This window comes from Phaethon aethereus, assembly GCF_964289735.1.
Source record: "Phaethon aethereus genome assembly, chromosome: 10".
NCBI classification, from domain to species: domain Eukaryota; kingdom Metazoa; phylum Chordata; class Aves; order Phaethontiformes; family Phaethontidae; genus Phaethon; species Phaethon aethereus.
In genome coordinates, this window is record NC_138586.1 from 2,952,376 (window position 1) to 2,974,889 (window position 22,514).

Here is a 22,514-nt window from a genome sequence, read left to right on the forward strand (position 1 = left end):
AAGTTTCTGACATAAATATCAATTGTTATGGAAATGAAAATAGTGGGGATAAAAGATTGGATTATTTAGTTAAATGCAGCTTCTGGTATTACCTTGTGGCTGGCTTGGTTTGGAATCAAATTAGTTTTTCAAACTAAAAAGCCTCTAAGTTTCAGTCCAAAAGTCGACATGTTTGCCCATCTCTTGCAACCAGTAATTTATTTTTTATCAGTTTAAGGGCCAGAGTGGAAGCAAGTTCTATGATTTTCTTAGATTTCATTTAAAAGCAGGAAACATCTCTCAGTGTTTTTGTAGGCAGCTTAGTAACGTTTAGCAGAACTGCCAGTTTCAAACAATGCATTCAAATAATGGAAAAAAATAGGAAGAAATTGCATGTATGTGTAGTCTGATTGCAAATGCTATTGTCACGCTCAGGTATAACAATCAGGTAGAGGTATTGTTCATATTAACATTTATTAAGAGATTATTAGTATAACCAGACTACGGAGAGATTGATTGAAATAAAACACTTAATCCAAACTTGTGGTATTTCAGTTCTGAATTTTTCATCCCCTTAGGGGTGAGGCTGAAGGCTATGGAATCTGGATCTAGTTCTTAACTGTGGCTTGGTGTCTTTTCCAGTTCCCGCAGAAACATGTTCATCAAGATCTCCTGACATTTCTCTGCATTTTTTAATTTCTTTCAGTGATCATTTGAAGCAAGCCCTGCCCTTTTCCCCGTAACATTATGCTTTTTACATGACTGCAGCATGTAAACACTAAAAAATGCAAGCGTAGCAGCTCTGTGAAATACATAGAAACAAATGTTCGCAGAACAGCCTTTTCCACATTTTTATAGGATTTCCACAGACCTGGGACTGCACATGCAAACCGAAGGAGAGTTACGTATAAAGCAGTGCGTTCCTGTCCCGGGTGAACAAGCAGACTGTGGCTCTATGGAGTAAGATTAAGGAATATGAGATTTCAGTCCTGGCCTGCCAATGAATCATTTTGCAACCATGGGTCTGCGTGTAATACTAAGAATTATGATTACTGAAGCCTATGAGAACGTAAGTAAAAGCTTCATAGAAGTAGGTAGCTTGACTCTCTTAAAAGATCACCAACGCTTTAAGAATTTTTCCAATAAATGGAAAATACGGGGTAAAGAATAGGCTCACTTCCAAAAGATGAAATCAAAACCCTGATACCTTTTATCATTGTTTCATCATAGCTAATAAAATTTCCGTAATTATCTGAGGACACCTAAGCCTTTTATCTGCGATGAGTGACACGGCATTGTGTGTCTTGAGTTAGTACGGTAAATACAATGCATGCCTGTGACAGCATCTCCAGAAACAAAAATAAACAGAGATCCAATTACAGATGAATACTAGCATAATCCTGAAATTGTTATTTCCCCTTCCAGGCTGTGCACCTTCCCAACCTCCAAAATGACTATTGACCTGCTTGCTTTTCACGTGCTGTCTACTTTAGCCCAAATTTCCCTGCAGAAAGCGGCCCCCAAAATACCTTTTTTTTGTTTGTTTGTTTAATCACTGAAAGTAGCCTCATCATTTAATCAAAAGCCTCTGCTTTAATCAGTGAGCTCCTTCCACTCTAGGCTTACAAGGAACAGAAAGCATTCTTCTGTAACAAGCCTCTGCTCCTGAAAAATGAGGGATTGTGTAGACATTGAAGGCTGAAACTCTCCCAATTTGCCCCAAGGGATGCCAAGTGTAGCGCAGAGAAGTACAAAGGGAACCTGTTCTTGCTGCTTTTCAACTGCGGCCCTACTTAAATTGCCCCGGGGGTTTCACGTTTCATTCTCCTAGGGTCGCTGTCTCAGGCTTTTCTGTGGAAAACATTAAGGATGTAGGCCTTGCTTTAAAGCGACTTCCCTGGGAATAAGATTGGGCTCATAATCTTATAGTAACTAACGACTCGCATGTTTGGTATTGTCTGTTTTTCATGCGTGAATCAACCAGCCAGATTATTTAGAAAGAGCTGTTAATTTAATCTGTTGATATAGATACACACACACACGCTCACAAACACATGTGTGCGCGCACACACACACACAGAAGGGAAAGAAGGTAAAAATTAAATAAACCCAGCACTTTATGCTTCACAAAGGCTTATCATCTGAAAATTTCATGATCTTTTCAGACACTCGATTAAAATTCCCACTACAATCTTAGAAGGCACAAGCCAGTAATAGATATTATGCAGGAGGATCACTTGATCTACCGCTGAAATGCTGCCACTTCACAGCGGAACACAGCATCTGTTTTACACATTATAATAGTTTGGGACATGAAATGAAGGTTCTTATAGCCACCTGAAGCTGTAAAGGAAAATATAGGTAAAAGGAATTTTAATTAGCTGAATCACTACAGCAAGAGCCCTGGGAATGCCGATGAATAAAGCAGGTAAGATTCTATTGCTAATGTTTTGACTCTTCTGAGAAGCCCCAAAATCATTTCATATTGCCTCTAAAAGATGTTCTCACTTACCTCACCTTAAATTAAGACCAAGTCTACTAAAGCCGTAGCATCATGCCAGATTTAAACAGGGGCAAATGACAGCGGTACCGTCTCCGGCAACTGCGGCATTTACTACAGCTCTTCGTCACATCCCAACTGCCGTTGAGGAACACCATGGCTGCCCCGCACTCTCTGGCGGCCGGCGCGGTACGGAGTCAAAACAGAAAGAGGATTCCTGCCCAGGGGAGCAGCAGTAATTTTAGAGTACGTCTACACAGGCAGGTGCAGACAGACGAGAGCTCCTCTGTTCGCTCGCCGGGCTGGCTGTAGGCAAGCCCGCTTCAGCCTCAAAACCCAAGTCACCGCGCTGGCACGTTGCCGCGTAGCCCCGATACCGTGTCTCGCCAGTTCAGAGCACAGAGAGAAGAGCTCTTCCCTTCAGCGCTGGTGCCCTGGTTGTTGACAGTGGTTAAGAACTGAAAAGGAAGGGTACTGCGTACTGAATTACAATAATTTACATTAATTGGGGCACTGAAGGAAGAGTGACTGAAGGAAGCAGGAGGCTTTTTCTATTCTGCCTCTTTTTTTTTTTTTTAAAAAAAAAGCATTTGTGAGAGAGAGGAAGAAAAAAAAAAAGAAAAAACTGGTTGTCAAGGGTAGGTAAAGTGCAGATACTCTTGTCTTCCCCTTCCTCCCTCCTCCGCTTTTGACAGACCTAGTCTTTCTCCCCCTGAACATAATGATCCCATAACGGATCCCATAACTCCAATTGGAAAAGGCTGTTGTTTCCAGCGTGTGAGAAGATGAAGAAAAAATTACACCACAGCCTGCTCCGTCACGGCGCAAAGACAATAAATCGTGGAGGGGGTGATCTGAGACATTTAATACGGTTTCCAACAAATTCAACTAGATCCCTGGGTTCTCATTGGCACTAGCAACGTGCAATAGCCAAATAAACGGAATATTGCCAACACGTCCTCTCACCCAGCAGATGTGCGGTTCTTGTTCTTATTGCTGGTGAAGATACAATATAATACATGTGCAGAAGATGACTACAATTTAATTTACACCAGTTGTAGTAGAGAAATATAAGCCACCACACAGAGCTGAAATCACGGGGATGGTGCCATCTGTATGTAATTGTTAGGGTTACGTTTTCCATTACATTTTCTTCTGGAGGAAGGGGAGGATATACAACTGGGTAGCAATCATAGCAATCAGGCCTTACAAAATATCGGTCAGAAATCACACTTTCATTCGCTAAAGAGGTGATTTGCATTTCATTCTGACACATAAGAATGGTCTATTTCTAAACAATGTCACAGAAAATTATATGAAATTAAGTTTTTCTTCCAAATATTGTAAAGCAATAGGCCAAACAGATGGACAGGTATGGCATTACTTCATCTGTGGTATGCTAAGCTTGGCTAAGGGCCTATGGAGTACAAATGTTTCAGCAGTCCTTAGGGGTTAACAGGCATTACATTCAGCGAGGCCCAGAAATTAAAAGATCTGGCAATTGTTGCTTTTTGTTTTAACCCTGGAAGAGGCTGCTAGACTGGGAAAATAGCTAGCTAGACTAATCAGCTTGTCATTTTTAAAGGAAAACTTAAGACCATTTAATTGCAACAACTGAAAAACAACCCAAAATAAATGAAGGTTGAAATTATTTGTTCTGTCGCATATATTTTCTTGGAAAGTGAATACTTAAAAAGACTCCTTATAGATCTATGAGTATTATGTAAAGATTTTGCCAAGCCTTTAATCTGTTTGCATCTTCCTCAAGAATTCGCTACTAGCTTGCGACTAGAAACCGAGGGTGCAGTTCCATGAATATCTTCGGTAGCAGCAAAGCCACTTTAAAAACCTCCCGATGCCCTCCTCGCCACCTCCCCCTTCACACGCCATGCGTGCCCTCGTTCCGCAGCTCGCCTCCGCCTCAGCAGCGCTGGCGTAACGGTCTGCAGGACCCGTCCGTAAGCTCAAGCAGCCATCTGAGGGGATGGAAGAGCCCGGCACTAAAGAGGGATCTGGGCAGGCTGGATCGATGGGCAGAGGCCAACTGTATGAGGTTTAATAAGGCCAAGTGCAGGGTCCAGCACTTCGGCCACAACAACCCCATGCAACGCTCCAGGCTTGGGGAGGAGTGGCTGGAGAGCTGCCTGGCGGAAAGGGACCTGGGGGTGCTGGTTGACAGCCGGCTGAATATGAGCCGGCAGTGTGCCCAGGTGGCCAAGAAGGCCAACAGCATCCTGGCCTGTATCAGACACAGTGTGGCCAGCAGGAGTAGGGAAGTGATCGTGCCCCTGTACTCGGCACTGGTGAGGCCACACCTTGAATCCTGTGTTCAGTTTTGGGCCCCTCACTACAAGAAGGATGTTGAGGTGCTGGAGCGTGTCCAGAGAAGGGCAACGAAGCTGGTGAGGGGTCTGGAGCACAAGTCTTATGAGGAGCGGCTGAGGGAACTGGGGTTGTTCAGTCTGGAGAAGAGGAGGCTGAGGGGAGACCTTATCGCTCTCTACAACTACCTGAAAGGGGGTTGTGGTGACGAGGGTGTTGGCCTCTTCTCCCAAGTAACTAGCGATAGGACAAGAGGAAATGGCCTCAAGTTGCGCCAGGGGAGGTTTAGATTGGATATTAGGAAAAATTTCTTCACCGAGAGGGTGGTCAGGCATTGGCACAGGCTGCCCAGGGAGGTGGTGGAGTCGCCATCTCTGGAAGTGTTCAAAAAACGTGTGGATGTGGCGCTTCAGGACATGGTTTAGGGGACACGGTGGTGCTGGATTAATGGTTGGACTTGATGATCTTGAAGGTCCTTTCCAACCAAGTGATTCTGTGATTCTGTAAACAGGCTGTTTGAGTGGAGGTTATGTTTGTGCAATGATGCCCTGAAGCACCAAAAGTTCCCCGAGTCTCTGTTAAAGACGAAGCTGGAACGCAATATTTTCCTTCCAGAATCCCCGACGACATCAGCTGCTGCAAGGGAGTCCTACACAGGGCTCTGCAGCAGGAGAGAGGAATAATTTTTGTTTTAAATCTACTTTTGCTGTGTGTATTTATAGGAGCCAATAATTTTCTAGTCCCCTCTAAAGTTTGCCCAGGTTTTGTGAGGACATTTTTTTTTTTTTTTTCCTGTGAGCACTTTTCTATAAAACCTCAGATTTGCATATGCTATTTGCATTTGTAGCCAGAAAAGGGATAACTACCCAACTGCACAAACCACGCACTACAAAGTGTCTGTGCCGTTTCGCACGAGGACTCTTGGATAGGCCAAACCCGGGATTAACGTCTTTGACGCTCCGACCCCCGGCAATCCCCTGTGGGTCTGGAAATGCAAATGCTGTAGAGGAGAAAAGTTCTGCAAAGCATCCATGCCTCCGAAACGGCGACGTACCTGTTGGCGTATGGACATTCCCTGGCATGTTTCGAGATGAGCACCGCAGCCAACATGCTCTTTTACCAAGAAATAGTTAGAAAAATCTACATTAAGCAGTTTTACCAACGTTTCCCCATCCATCCTTCTTCGGAACCAAATCTCTGCTGCAGACCAAGACTTTGATGGATAGAGACTGGATGCCCTTCCAGTGAAATCCAAGAACTTCAGTTCAATTGTTGTAACTGTTGAAAGTGGCTTTTTTAGCAAATGATGCTTGTGAGATAGTACAGTAAAATAATTTTTATTATGTTTAGGTTAAAAATTTCTTTAAAACCCTTCTAGACATGTATATACATGTTAAAAAAAATTCAGGCCTGCAGAACGTAAGGGTTAAGCTTCTGTCCCCCTAACGTTAAAGTGTTAAATGTTTCCAGAGTGCCTGGAACTACAACTGGGCAGTGCACACTTTAAGCTAACTGGCAAAGAAGTGTTGCTTTAGGCTTAGAAATGCGGTCTTTTCACTTCTAGGGCCTGGGTTTATTCCAGCTTAATCCAACTACAAACTGTTGTCTTGAAAAGCCTGCAGCTTCTTTTTAAATGCTTCCCCCATCCTTGTAGCGTATAAATACCCAGCAATTAACATTCTTGTTTACCAGTGGTGATTTCTGAGTTGTGTCAGTACGTGTGTGTTTATATAAGGGATGGAGCCTTTGTTAAAAGCTACATGAACTGACCCAATGCTCTTGGGAAGGATAAGACAAATTGGTGTGGAAAACTGAAAGACCTTAATGATCCAAAGGGGAGCTGAGTATTAAGACAAAGCACAAAAATAAAATATCTAATTTGTTTTTGCTTCGTTTCTTTGAAAGACCTACCACAGGGTTGATTCCCCTACCTGATGTAGATAATTGCTTCTGCAACATTCAGTCATTCAGATGCTGTTGTGTAAGAATATTTGCAGGATGATAAAGTACTTTGGAGATAGGTTTATATACAGAGAAATTAGACCTATCTTGCCAGAATAGTGACTCAGCCTAATGTGTTAGTTTGTAGGCTGCCCCGGTCTTGAAAACCGTGGTTCAAGTCTTGGCAACAAGAACCAGGTGAACATTGTGTTCTTCACACAGAGCATCAAGTTTTGGGCACTCTGGCTGGCTGGCACACGCGCTCGGAGAGAAGTGCTACTGCGCGGTCAGTTAAACGGTCCCACTGCCTTGAGCAGCAAAATCCATCTGCTGAGTTTCTGTGCAATTAGGTGCATTCAGCTGCAGAAAAGACCCTTCACAAATAACCACAGGCTTTAACGAGATGCAGTATTTTCTAGGAGTATTATGCTCTGGTCTGCAAGAGGACCTGAGAGTGCATAGGACCATTGCTGGATGGGATACGTTATAGGATGAGGCTGTCTCTAACACATCCCAAGCAAGGTTAAAAGAAGTGGGCCGGCTCCAGGAGTCACCGCTCCGGAGAGAGCAAAGGAGGACGTGATGAGGGCACTGGTGTGAACCCGAGAGGAGCTGACTGGCAGCTGATTCGCATCACGAGCACGCTGGAGAAGCCTGGTCGTAACCTCTTGCTGTGAACTAGCGAAACATTAGCACAGGACGGCGCAAGACCAGATGCTGCAGTGCGCAAAGCAGTTCTTTGCTTGTGATGCACCCAGAAAGCTCTTCTCTTAGCGCGTTGGTTCATAGATTTTCTCTTGTCTAAGATATTAAAACGTGCCCTCTGGTCATACCTCAGTATCTACTGCATGCCAGTAGGGTGACTTTTACGTCAAGAAGGAAAACAGGCAGCGACAGAAGGGAATTCTCAATCGAATGAGGAGAAGAAGGTGAAGAAGGAACATATAGTCTTTTCTGCTTTGTCACTTCACATCTATCTGCCATGTATTTAAACTCCTGATAATACACTGTATGTCTTTCAACTAACAAACCAGAAGTCAATGAAACCATTTGAGGAGTGTGGCAATAAATTGCTTTCTAGAACAGTTTCTACATTGAGTTTTTTTCCTTTCAGTTGACCCTCAGTACCCAAGACCCCAGAACTCTGTGGTGACTGAGAAAAGAGGAAATAAATCCAGTAACATGTAACTGAAGACAGTATACCTGGTACATAAAATTAGTGCCCAAAAAGCTCTCCACTGTCCACTAATGGTCCATGTACCTGGGAAAGCATTCTGCACCTCTCCCATGGAGTGGTATTACCCTCGTTGCATTTTCAATACGTAGCATAACAGTAAGCTATATGGCAGTCTAAAAGAAACGTTAAGGTTTGACAACAGCCCACTCTTACAAGGGAAAGGTATCCCTGACAAAAGTAGAAAAAGCAATAATGGAGGAACCACTGCAGCTTGTTCACCAGTCCAAAGGATCCATTTAACGCTGATGACTGCTAGCTGGCTTCAGCCAAATGAAAGCAACCCGGTACCAACCTGCCCTCTTCCCACTCACCGTTCCTCCCTTTTGTGCAGTTGACTTTACAAGTGTTGTCGCAAATTAAACGTATGAGAATATTTACCAGAAGAATATTTTCTTTGCTGAACTCCTCCTAGATGCATGGGCCCACTGACGTTCACTTGTCTCCCTATGTCACCTTGCATCTAGTAGCTATTCTGACTCCTCCTTCTAAAAACATACGCAATGGGCCTATGAAATGCAGTCAGTGTAGTCTCACTTGTGCGTCACAACCAGCTACCGACAACTGCAGAACACCGCTATTACGTCACAATGCTAGAAGAACATGGAAGTTATTCTAGCTGCTTGATTTAAAAATAAATACGGGTGGCAAACTATGGAAGCCACATTTAACAACTGTCTGTTCCTGCGGGCGCTTGGAGGCTGCCCCAGGCAGAGGTAGCGCGAGAACTCTGTTTCGTCCATCTGTCTGTCCTCCAGCAGCCACCTGCCTTGCTTTGTGCCCCCGCTGCGTTCTCCCCCACCCGCCAAAAGGTTGGTGGTAGCACTGTGATGCTCAGACCCACCTGCAGCCATTGGCACCTCTCTGGCCTCAATCGAGTCCTTCTTTGTTTTTTCCTGCCCCCCTTTAATTCCCTTCCTCCCAAAGGCTTAGGAAACCCTGTCCAGTGCTGCTCTGCCCCTGCTTCTCCTGGAAAAGAAAATAATAGATTGGACTTCGGTGAATTGAAGAAATACCTTCCTTCGAAACTCAATGAGATACTTGCAATCTCGCTAACGTATTCATTCATGCTGTTCTTCCTATTTTCCTTCCCTTTCTCCTCGCCTATCAGCTGTGCATAGGCCTGCCAGTACCGATTATTTAAACTCATCTGAGCAAACTTCCACAAGCTGCAGAAAGGCAGCAGAAGTACAGCGACTGCTCCAACCAGTCTCCTTCAGCTGGAAGATCACGAGTCAAATCAGCAGGTACTAAACCTCCACTCTGATGGTGATTAATGCCCACACTGAGAACCGGTGAGCTATTTTACAATCTTAGTGCATATTATCAATAATAACATTTATTTTAAATGTACGGTATTCCAGGAAAAAAACAGACCCTCACATCACTTTAATGTACGTGACAAAATAGAAACACAAAACGAGAGAGAAGTAGTGTTTTAGAGCCTGCTTCGACACCCTTTGCTCACATTAGAAAAGGCTCATTTGGAAGAACAGTTTTACACGTTTAAGCAGTCATGTTGTAAAGCCTTTTGAAAAATTTGAAACTTTGAAGTTTTTTGAGGTTTGCTACAAATTTTGAATTAAGCTGTGCATTATGCCCACACCAAAGGCTTACCACGGATTTACAAGTCCATGAGAATTCCTTTGCCCCTTATTATTTCTACTTGTCTTAAAAGCACTATCAAAGCTGATTTCTAAATGATGATAAAACGTTTATCTAGAGCTTGGTTTGGGATTTGAGCCATAAGAGTATTTGTTTTGAGGCATGGAGGTATAAAGAAGGCTCTGAAGAAGGTACTTCACTCAAGTCATAAACTGAGATAATGTAACTGGCTTACAAATTTTGCGCTGCAATTTCAAGCTTAGAAGAATTTAGCTGCAAGGCATTCGCTGAAATAGGAACAACAATAACAATAATGAAAAAATAATAATACTAATAACAGCGACAAAGACCTGCATTTCTACAAATTTGAACGCAAGTTTGCATGTAGGAAAACATTACCAAGCCAGGGAGTAGCAAACAAAAAATTTGAAACAGAAGAAGAAAAAAAGCTCTAGATCTGTAGCAATATTTGGCAAGTAGAATTTGGCACTTTGGAAGCAACATGCCTTTCTAGTTAAGAGTGCAAACTACACTATTTGTACCAGAGAAAGATGAATCTTCTGGATGCAGCTGGAGGGAGTAAGAACCTCTTGAACAGCCATATGGGTTTTCAAGTCTGCCTTGAAAAAAAACTTTTTCCTGTAACTTAAATCATCTCATCTCCCCTCTCTCCCATCCTTGCCCCTAGTTAATGAATCTTCCCCACTCTCTTTTTTTTGCTTGAGTAAAGGAAAAACACTGGTGTACATGCGAGATAACAGCTTATCCCAGCTGTTGTCACCAAGGTCACTCAAGCCCTTCATAGAGGGGCAGCGCCTTTCGGACGCGCCTGTTCCAGAAGCACAGGTTGCTCCTCAGCAACTGATGGAGAAACGGTACTGGCAGCACAGCACCCTTCTCACCCAGACTTCATCAGCTCCTGTCCATCTTCCAGAGGGCAATATCACATACATCCAGGAAGACGTCCCACGTTCCAATTCTCAAGTACCCCAGAACGGTGTTTTTTGGTTTTTCAGATTAAGTACATACAAGGTTGTAAAGAGCTTTTTCAGCCGTGGGTGGAAGACGCAATAGAAGGTGAAATGATTTTATTTTTCAAGTGTGGGGTGCAGGTGAATCCAATTACAAAGCAGAAAATTCAGCTGTGGCTTAGTCACCACGAAACTCTATGGCAAATGCAGATGAGGGTACTCATCGGCGCTGTGGTGAAAGCATGAAACACCCCGAGAAACAAACCGGGGAACTGCTCCAACCGTACAAAGGAAAAACCTAACAAGAATTTAATAAAAAACCCATAATCTCAGCAGCAAAATGACTGAGGTGTTTCATAGGCGAATGTAATGCTAAAACCACCCTTCCACAGCCTCAAGAAAAACTGTGCGCTACGGCAACGATGAGAACTTGATGCAGTGTATTTTCCAGAGCGCAAAGAGCCAAGAATAATATAACATCACCAAGCAGACTTCAAAGCCCAGTTCCTCCACTCACTCCTTGCTCCTGTGCATCCCGCCGATGCCAAAGCACACACGGATCGGAGGGCTCTGCTCAGCAGCTGCTCAGGATGTTTGACAGATTTCCCAAACTCTTACAGCACTTGTAAAAGAAGTTTCCAATAGAGGCAGCGCTTTGACTGTAGCATTTACAAGAAGGAAAGATAAAAAGAAGAAGAAGAAAAAAAAGGCTTGTTTATTGATTGACTGTCAGAATTTGCACTTATTTCCTGGAAAAATGCATCACTAACTGTGCAGAATATTTTCCCGTGGGACTGTGGATGTTTACAGATGTACACGGAAGGATTTATTGCTCTAGAAGGGAGTAAAGTAATTTTGGGAACCATCTACAGATAATGACAACAAAGACTTGTTAATTCACTGCATTAATTACCTTAATCTATGAACTATCGTAAGTTGGCAGAACTGAAAGCATCCAATTTTAAGAGCTACTGTATTTTCAATGCCGATAAAATCATGCCCCATCTACAAAGACTTTTTAAGAAGTGAGAACGCTTGATATCAGACTCTATAAGCAGCATATTGGCAGAAGAAAAGCAAAAAACACAACATGCGGGAGCGTTAGGCGAAATCCTCACAAGTACTGCGCTAGTCACAGAAGTAATACATTTTCCTGAGGTTTAACGGTGGGAAAGGGTGGGAGTGCCCCTGCGGAACACGCCGCAGGGTGGCCAGGATTTCAGTGTGAGATCACCAGTGGGAGCTCTGCAGACACACAACTACACAGGTTTTAATCGGAAGATTTTTAACGAAGCCTGAAACCTAAGGTAGATATGGGTCAAGATCATAAATATTCATCTGGGTTGTTGTTATTATTATTATTTATAATTTATTGAGTTTTAGAAGTGTGTGTGAAACTGTATGGAAAAGCAATAGGACCCCTGGCCTAAAAAATGTGCTGTGAGCACTACTGGGGCCAACGGGTTGTCTTGCTAGCTCCGGTGGCTGCCTAGTGAATTAGGGCCGAATTCACAACTGGTGGCAAATCTCAAAACCAGGTGACTGCCATATAGTTTGGATGAACAAAACATTCACTCTCATCGCCCCCAACACCCACCTCAAATATCCCATTTCACTGCCCACTCAGATAATTGGATGGGAAGTGGTTTCCATTAGTCTCAAGCTGATTTTTTTTCCAGTTTAATAAAAGGTAGCATCAAAAACTCGTTCTCACCCGCAAATGTCACACATAGCCAGCAGCATAATCTGGCAAGGATACCGGAGATTAGTTGTGCTCCCTACGAGGCAGCGGGTCCAAATATTCCATTAAGGTCATTAAGGTCAGGTTAGTGCCCATGTTCCCTGAGAATAAAACCAGGGCAAGGCAGACTGAACTTGGCTATCGCTTTGCTTGTTTTGTCCATTTTCATAGGGGTTTATAACTTGGCCATAATCTTGTGAGCTCTGGGTTGCATGTAAAAGATTGAAGGCAGAAAGCACATTTGCTAAACAGAAGTTCACAACAACAAAAAAATTCTTTTAATATTAAAGCCACTGAGAAAAAGTGAAATGCTAGAAATAATAGAAGCCATGTGAGCAGAGGGAAAGAAGAGGGTGCTTGAAGGTACCCTGATGTTCTACGCTCCAGAGTTTTCCTATCATCTCCGCCACTGGCATACTTTATTCATCAGTTTCCCTCAGCTGTAAAACAGAGAAAGTGTTTTCTCATGCTATGAAACCGTTCTGTATTTAATAGGTTATTGTTTTAAAAATGCTTTAAACATGTAAGCCATATACATGCACCACTGAGGCGGTTTCAGTTTTGAATAGACAATAACTGACATTAGTTTAATGTGTGACAATTTATATTGGCATTTTAGAAAAACCAAACCGCTGGAGACATCAAGCCTTGCAAAATAACTAAAAGCTTATAGCGTGAATCAGTGTTACTAGGAATAAGTATCTGGCCTCTGCTACACTGGGAAAAAACATTTTTTCTGGAGAACAAATAGTTTTATCAAGCACAAGACAACATAGTTTTGTGGTTAAAATGCATATAGATCCTTCAGCTTGCTCGGAAAAACGACCATCCATGACCTGTTTGCAGCTACTGCTTGTGAAAGACCTTTGAAGGACCCACTCAAGTGCTAAAACACTTCCCATTCCCATCAAGAGGGCAACAGAAAAGCATCAGCTCCAGAGAAGATGCATTTGAACTTTAGCACATGCCTTCAAAAAGCACTGTAGCTATGATCATCCTTTCCTATGACAGGGACTGCAAGATGGCAACACTAAGATGTCCTCACACAGCCAGCCTGTTCTTTCTGGGCTATCTGTGGTCTCCTCCTCATAACCTTCAAATCTCAGAATGGCTCAGTCGAATACCTCCAAGTGATCCCAGGACTCTTCTGACACTTGTCCTTTATGATCTTTCATTTTCTTCAGGCACTTTGGAGTTGATAACTTGCAGCTTTCTGTTACTTAAACACCCCACAGGTGTTCAACTTCTCAATTTTTTAAAAACTAACCTCTTCTGCAGTGTGTTTTTGATCAGATTCCTTCAACAACTACACATTAGTGCTTTGTATTTAGATAAATAATGATTTTACTTCAAACAGAAAATTCAACCGGATTCAAACCCTGGTATACTTGAGATACAACTTGCTCTAAAATTAATTATCTACACACATCCAGCTGGAACGTTACTTTTTTCACACAGTATGTTTAAGCATAAGAGACACTATAACAATTATTTATACCACAGACTGGAATGGCCTGGGTAGAACAATGAGAATCTTTTAAAAAACATGTTTTTAAAGATAAAGCCAACTAGCTTTTCGCCTTGAAATTTAGGTTTTGCAATAAAAAACATTCTACAAAACATTATACCATTGGAAATGCTTTAAAGAAATAAATTGAATTTAGAAAGTTCATAGTTATTTTTGTGAAGGGAAATGTGGTGGGGAGTTTGGATTCAAGATTGCACGACATCATAAGTCTTGGAATACTTGGAATTCTTGAAAGAGAGTGGAATTTCCAGCGGACTAAAAGAAAGCTCATGGTGTGCCAGTTTTCTAAAAAGGATAAGTTGGACAGCCTGGCCAAATACAGCCTGGTCAGCCTCACTTCCTAGACAAGAAAGTATAGTGATAATAGCAAGTGCAGTGATTCAACCCATGCAACTCAATTAAAGAGCACTTATACTTAATCCAAATCAATACAGCTCAATATTCCTCAATGAGAGGAAGCTATTCTGGCTGAACTTCAGACAAAACAAAGACAAAAAAAAAAATCGACATGGTAGGTATTAAGAGGATTTAAAATTAACTAAATGACAATTCTCTGCATTTAAATGAGAAGTCAGAAATACTCTTGCCTACCAATAATCACAAGGTGATTTTGAAACTACATTGAAGTATTTTATTGGTGATCAGGAAGAAACGTAAAACCAATATTGACCAAGGATGATTGTAAAAAAACATTGTCGGAGCATAAAGTAGAAAGAGCTTGGTCACTGATAAAGACTGATCTGCATCACGTGGTAAGCTGGCCAACATCATCAACTTCAGTTTAGCCAAATACAATGTCCTATGTTTAGCCTACAGCCTTACTGCAGGGGCTTTCATCTGCTCAACAGTGACTCCAGTCACAGTAGATAAGCAATCAAACAAGAACTTCCAAATGCAACAGCATAACCAAATGCGAAATATCCGACATGGGAAGTGTGGTTACATCACCCCTGGGTATGGCACCGGTGCAGCTACTACCCCAACACTGGTACAGATTTGGTATCGACAAATTCTGACTTGATCATATTCACTTTGGTTCAGGATTGATAACTAAATATGTTCTGGGTAAAGGTGTCTAGGAGCTACACTGGTTTAACTTGTTAGGCAGAGGATTCTGTGCTAACTTTGTAAGTACCTAGAAGCAGAAAAGAAATCTAAGAAGAGAAACACTTCAGTCTAGAGACAAGAATGCTTTCAAGTCTAGTGGGTAAAAAGTACACAAATACAGACCGGGAGGTAAGGAGCAAATTTAAACATTCTGGTTACCAACTGTTGTAATAAGCAAAGACAGACTGTGATGAGTCAGTGGAAATTGTAAGATCGGGATTCTTCTAGTTCAACGGGGATTAATCCCTGTGATCCGTAACGGTTCTACATGACCACAAGAGCCCACTTTCGACTGTAATTTGTATGATCTATAAATCACCGGAACATATCACCTTCCCAAGACTAACAAATGGGAGAAATGCACAATCTAGCCACATCAGAGAAGCAGGGTAAACAGGGTACAGTTATATTGTATTTATCAATACGTAGTCTGGTTTGTGCCTCACTGTGTCTACATGGCACTGTTCTGTGCCATTCAGGCATCTCCTACAGGAGGATCAAAGTGAACCCGGTCAGATCAGGTTTTGTTGTTAACATTTGAGCAAAATATAATTTGGTATTACCTCCAAGAGAAAATAAAATTACATGATTTAAATATTCAGATTTTCATAATACAGAATGTTTTTATTACGAACACATGCAAAGAAATTATTGCAATGTGCAGTTTATGTGAATATCACATGCCTTTATAAACAGTGATAGAAGTTCTTATTTGTACTCATTCTTGTCTGTAGAACAAATCTTCTATGACCTTTCTGGGATGCAGACTATTTTAGATGAATTTTTTAAAAAGTTCATAGTTACCTAACAATTTTGAGCTGGTATGAAGGCACGTGATGCAGAACATGGACTTTATAAGTTTTTATGAAAGATCAAAAGAAAAAGAGGAAAGCAGCCAGCATCAAACAGGCACACACATAATAACAAATAACAAGGATAAAACTTTTGTGACCAATACTAACCCAAGGGCTTGGATGTTGAACTCTTAGTCTGAGTGCCCAGGAAGGACGGAGCGACGACCCTAACTTGGAATTTCCTGGCTGTCGTCAATTCTGTCACAATCGTAACATGTTTCAACATGTTTTCAGCTTTTAAATTTTTTCCCTCCTCTTTAATATAGTCTAAACTAGACATAAAATGGAAAAAATGTACTATTTCCACTGAGCACTGATGCCTTTGACATCTGCTTCCAAGTGTTATTCATCACCACACGGCGTAACAATCTGAGCGCAAGTACAACGTACCTTTTGGAAAAAATGAGTCTCTGCGATTGCTTCTCATAACAAAGCCTGCCCTTTCCCCGAGTAATTAAAGCTCTATGTATGTTCACAAAAGAAAAGTACAACAGCCCACCTCCATGTCCTAGCAGGCGGTAGCATTTGCATTGTTTCTTTTTAGGGTCAAACACCCCACCTTGCAGAGGGCAAAAGGGACATGACATGCTCCCTTTTTTCATGCATAGCCTGCGATACTTTTAAAAAAATCTACTCCCATGCCACTGTGGCATAATTTTGTGCTCATCACAAGTTTTGAGTAAAAAGCAAGGAAAGGACGGAGCAGGATTTCTGAAAGGACAAAGGTCCTGATGAGCTTTCTGTCATGCAGTGGGCTAAACCCGCTGGCCTCAGGAAACCCACTTCGTATTTCTGCAACAGGCAGCACTGACTGCAGGAACCGATTCTCCACCTTATTTTCGTATATCACAAGCAGCATTTTGCAACGGAAATATACGTAACAGATATGACCGTATCATTCCTCATTCTAAATACAGAATTACGCATAACGCTCTCTGAAGTGTGCTCTGTGCCTGTCAAGTCTAATTACTTAACTGTAATTTGAAGTCTATTTAACGTAACAACGGGACACTGTTCTACACAGTGTCTCTGGGTCAGCTCTTTTCAGGGTACCACTGCAGTTCCAAGCTTCAGTCTAGTCTAATTGTCCTTCCATCATTTCATACATTAAGATTTAAAATGACTGTGCCCTCTAGGTGTTAGGGAATTTTCTTGACAGGCTAACGCTAAAATGATTTTAAATTTCTCTTATGAGGCTGGAAACCAAACCTTCTTTGCAAGTCTGTCCTCAGCACTAAGAGTTCTGAAGTCATATACTGGCACGCACAACAGGCGAAGAACAAACAGCAAGTGCATGCCTCGGACCTTTGATATTTAACCCTGTCTTTTTACCCAAAGAAAGCCAGGTTACACTTGGTCACAAATGACGTATGTTGGGGAACGGAAGCCAGAAGATCGGTGTCCAGAATCTGAAACTTTAATGGCTGAAAGGAAGATTGAGAAGGCCACCTGCCTTGTACAATGCAATTAAGCAGAACAGAAGCTTATGCAAAAACGTGCCATAAATCTAGTAGGTAATACCCTTTTTCTTCCAACTATTTTTACTTATAAGCATCTTTTATCCTGAAGGTAGACTTGAAAGGAAAAGCACTTGATTTGACTTTTTTCTCCGTCTGCTCAGTTTTAGATAAGGTCATGTTAGATATCTGTGTGGGGACCTGTTCTTAACTACTCAGGCTTCGGTCTGTGGTGGGTAATAGTAATAATTCAGAGTTTTTATGTTTTGTCTTGACAAATTTGAAATGTAACTTAGCTGGAATTGGCTACTGCAGATATTGGTCCGTCATGGCTCCATCAAGAATTGCTTTAGCAAGAAGGGGGTGTGTATAGCTAACACTGTTCTTCCTTTGAGAGCTCCTCAGCGGTGCCATACAAACGGAATTGTCCTTTGCTGAATGCAGGCAAGTAAGGGTGATTCATATAAAAAAGAAAGATCAGACTCTGCACAATTATCTTCTCCCTTCAAGACAATGCTGGTTTGCCTCTCCAGTTCTAAGCATCATTCTAAAGTGGTAAATGACAGCAGAATTAAACAAAGGTTACGGCAGCGATATTTGTCATCGATTTTTACTCTCTGCAGAGAATTGTCATTCAATTCGTTACACGAAGCCTCTGGCTTCTTGTGTTTGACAGCAAAACCAGAGAAACGTGGGAATAAACGTAGATCTCCTTTGTCATATGCAGTGCTCTGAAAAGAATGAAGTTCCAGGTAAGGATTTTTTTTTTTTTAAATACAAAGTATCAGAAACAAGTGATGGCAACTACCACTGGTAGTTTAGTAAATCTTAACTTGCTGCTGTGTACAGCAGTAAGATGAATTTGGGCCATTTCTGTTACAAGTCATAAGTCAAAAAACAAAGTCTGCGAACAGCTAGCTGCTACGATTTCTCACTGGTCTGGTATAGGACGCTCACATGCACCGTGCTGCCAAGATCTTAATATAGACCTTAGCCAAGGTCTACAGAAATCCAAAAAGTTATGCTCAATGTCACTCTTTTGAAAGAATCTGGGCTCTGACCTGGGGTGCAAATTAACTTCGGCGTACTCTTTTACAAAGTGTTGACATGCAGACATTACTTAACTCTCGTACAGCAAGGGTGACTTGTACGGATCATTTAGGACTGTCAAAACAGACTGTTCTGTGACTAAGGACTTGCTCCACGTGAGCTCTGTTTGCAGTATCAAATTATTGGGGAAGAAACCGTGAGCCTATTGCTCATACATTTGGGGAGCAGGTCAATTTAAAAGCCTCTAGCACAAAAATAATGTTCTTTCAAGAACAAAATATTTAATTGAAATATTACAACCCGTCCAAAAAAAAAAAATAAAGTGAAGGCATCGCAAAAAAATCATTTCAGTTGCAATCTGTAATAAACACACTGGTCAAAAGAACAACGACTACCTATGCCAGTGCTCATTTGAGGGATTAATTTTCTTTGCATGAGTTTTGAAATTGAGCAGTGCATTGATCCATATTTTGTCTCCACCCAGGAATAACGACCTCCTACGCCGGTAAGTGCAAGTACATTCCGCGAGTCCGGATGCTGTTGAAAAGCTACCGACAGAGCGACTAAATCCAGAAGAGGTAGGGAACGGACAGGTCCTTGGGAGGAGATATTAGAGTCAACACTGAAAACTTTTATACTTGTTAAAGGGCAGAAAAAGGATAATTTCATTGTTTGCAATTGTAAAGAAATGGCTTAACGTACACAAACGTGTCTTACAACAGACAAGGCACCGCCGTCACTGTCCCCTGGAGCCACCGAGTGCGCGGCGACAGAAACCCCAAAGCACGGGTAGGAAGCTGTTCTCCCTTCCCACGGCGTAGGCACAACTCTCCCGCTAACAGTTTCCAGGCAAACGCATATGAGCAAAGGCTCATTTTGAAGTATGTGTAGAATATTTTTGCTTGAAGAGCTTACCAGATTTTAATGTAAGAAAGAAGGTGCTTGGCAAAATGACTAAAAGTGGCAGGGCAAAGAACAGCCTGGGAATTGGCATATTTTCTTTATTGAATATCAGCAAAAATTTTGTCTAAAACCTCCTCCTTTCCGCTCAACCCAAATACCTGACTTTGGCCCAGGGCATGTTTCCAGGAAAGAAAAGGTTCACCTTTCGGGTGAACAGGAGAAAAGCTGCGGTCTCTCATATGCTGTTGTGGATGTAGCAGCCCTCTTTGCTTTCACCTCCTCCGTGGGACCCAGCAATAAAGATATCACCAACAAACCCATCAGCCCTGTTACAACCTCCCTTAAGCTGGTCCCCATCATGCCAACACCTTATACCTTTTTTAAAGCAACATCACAAAGTTGGAGTCTGGTCCCATAGTAACACCTGGAATGAAACACAAATGACATGGCATAAAACATACCTAAAAAATGTTTTCCTTCTGAAGACTGAAGTTCTAAGAAAAGTCATATCTAGCTCTTCGCTGGATCTCATGACCTTACAGACCTCAAATCACTCGTGAGAGAAGGTCACTGCTCCTGTTGGAGCAACTTATCTCCTAAACCAATGACAAAGTTGGGAACAGAACTAAAACTTCCTGACTTAATCCAGCAGCCTAACATACAGACAGTCTGTCTGCCTGGGATGTGGTCCGTTCTGTCATGGACAGAGGGGAACAGCAACTGTCAAATGCCACAAAGTAAAATAAAGACAGAGTCTAGGGAAAGGGATCAGGGCAGAACGTAGCAGCAGTGGTTTGGTCCTCCTTCTGAAGGGAAGGTAAGGAAGTCAAAAGCTTGCTTCTCGGAAGAAAAAAAAAAAAAGAATATATATTTCAGCCCAGATATTATGGTGCAGGTTGGGAGAGAGGGGAACTTGACATCATTCTTTGGAAGAAATATCAAATCACTGCCACCACACCCTGACGAAAAAGTAGTTGCACTAAATGTTTACACTGGCATTTTTAATTCTAGCATATTTACTCTTCAAGAAAAATGCCTTTATTTCGAAGTTTGTAACTCAGCTGTAAACATAAACTACAAATATAACTACAAAATGAAAAATCACATGCTCTCTAATAATAAAATCAGTTTATTTTTAGTATGAGAAAAGTACTACTTTTCCAATTTTTCCATGTGGCTTTTTTTTTTCCTTTGGTGCTTTTTTTCTACCCACCTTTTCTTTTGGACTATTTTTGTTTCCTAAAGAGAAATTACTAAAGCATTTGCAATCCACTTTTACCTCCATAAACTTGACTGAGAACCACAAACCCAACAATGTTTTCCTTCAGAAAAGGACAGCAACCCACTTAAGCTGCACATTCTGCTCGCTATTGAAAATATTGTATGCATTATAGAAAAAAGGCAAAATATAAAAACATAAATTACAACTTCCATATAGTCATAGTAAACTCTCCTCCTGTGACAGAGATATATGGTGAAAAGAAGAGAAAACGCATTTTCAGTCCGGGTTCAAGTTACTACCTCACTTTAGATATAGCTTACAAACTAGATCATAATTTTAGCCAGCTCCAGTGTCTTTGTGATGTTAACAGTAGCTATAATCATTAATATTTTTTTCCCCATCAAATGCGAGAAAACAGAGCTCAATGATAAGTTGAGATTTTAACCAAAAAATGTAGTAGAAGTGACATAATGAAGATTTCTGCTTTAACAGAGGATTCTTTCTTTCAAGGCAATACTGTTGGAGAAATACCTTTTAGAATGCTCCAGTGTTAAAGCATATACCAAATTCTGCTCGTGACCCCAAACCAACAGCGTATTTTGTCAACTCAGTCAACAGCCTTGGGGATGTGTAATATTTGAACGCAGTTTTCTCATAGAGGTTTTCTGCCTAAAGAAGAGAGATTCTGGGAGAAAATGTAGTCTGCTAAGAAATATGAAGGAATAGTTATTCTAGTGAGTACTACATTCAGAGCGCCATATGAAATCGGTTTAGTCATCCTGATAGCTTCTGCCCTTCATAGCTATGATGTCTGTGAAAAGGAAAAACAGCAGGAAAAGTTCTCGACTAAAAGAAAAAAAAGCCATAGAAACACAAGGCTTTGGTGATTTTGCTGACTTTGATACTAGGGAGCCTGCTACACCTGCCCAAATGTCAGGGAGGAGAGGTCAACGACTGAAGCATTTCTGCTGGGATTTATTGACTTTGGAGAGAACAATCTGCCAGACTAGCTGGTTGGTGTGATGTTTTGGTTCTCCTCCCAGAAGATCCAGGCTGTTGATGATGCTTTGACAGTGGAGTTAACTGAACTCAAACACAGCTCTGCATTAAATCCTTCAAACAAGAAATTTCAGTGGCTTGAAATGCCACTTGGCACACATGTATTCATCATACCTTGTGCAAGTCTGCAAAGGTCTAAATTCCCCTCTAGCTGGAGTCAAATAGTATACACACATTTGCTAGAAACACTTTTATTTTGCTTACTAATTCAGATATTTTGTTGTTTTTGTTATTAAGATATCCACTCCTATTGCATAGTTTCAGTTACGTAGATCAGTGATATGGACTGGTGCTTCCTAATGGATACAGCACAGATCTAATCTTAGTCTTTGTTTCCTGTCCTATGACAAAGCGAACATCATTTTTCTCTAGTGGGAACCTCTGTGTTCTGGACTCTTAAGTTGCCTTATAAAGCACAGCTGGATGAAAACGAAAACTTTCTTCATGTAGCTTTTAAATAGAAATTTAATGTTTCATTTCTGCATATATAGTCTACCTAAAATGGAGCCAACACATCCAGATGGGAAGCCCAAACAACTATCTACACAATTTTTCGTAGGTGTTTATCCCAACTGTATTTTTCAATCTACAATGATAGAGATTCTCCTTAAATAATCTATTCCAGTGAATAACTATCAGCATCTTAGAAAGTCTTAAACATTTCTAGATCTGGAATTCTCTTCCCTGTTATTTCTTATCCTGTTTGTTTGCTTAGAGCAGTACATTCACTGCTTTCCCCTTACTTAACACTTACGCCAGCATTGTCTCCCCTCAGTCAACACTTCTCTAGACTAGACCATCCCACAACACTTCAGTAGTTCCCCATGGGTCACTGACTTCCAGATTTCTAATCTGTACTCTTCTTAGGACTCTAGTTGCTCCCTATTTTTTGTGATCTCTCTCAGATTTGGAGACAGTACTCTGTCAAAGACCAATATCAAATGTAGCGTGAAATATCTTGCATGTGTATCAGACGACTCTCCTGTTAATAAATCCCCAGTTTAACATGTTGTTTTCTTGCAACAGGCTGAGAATCATTTG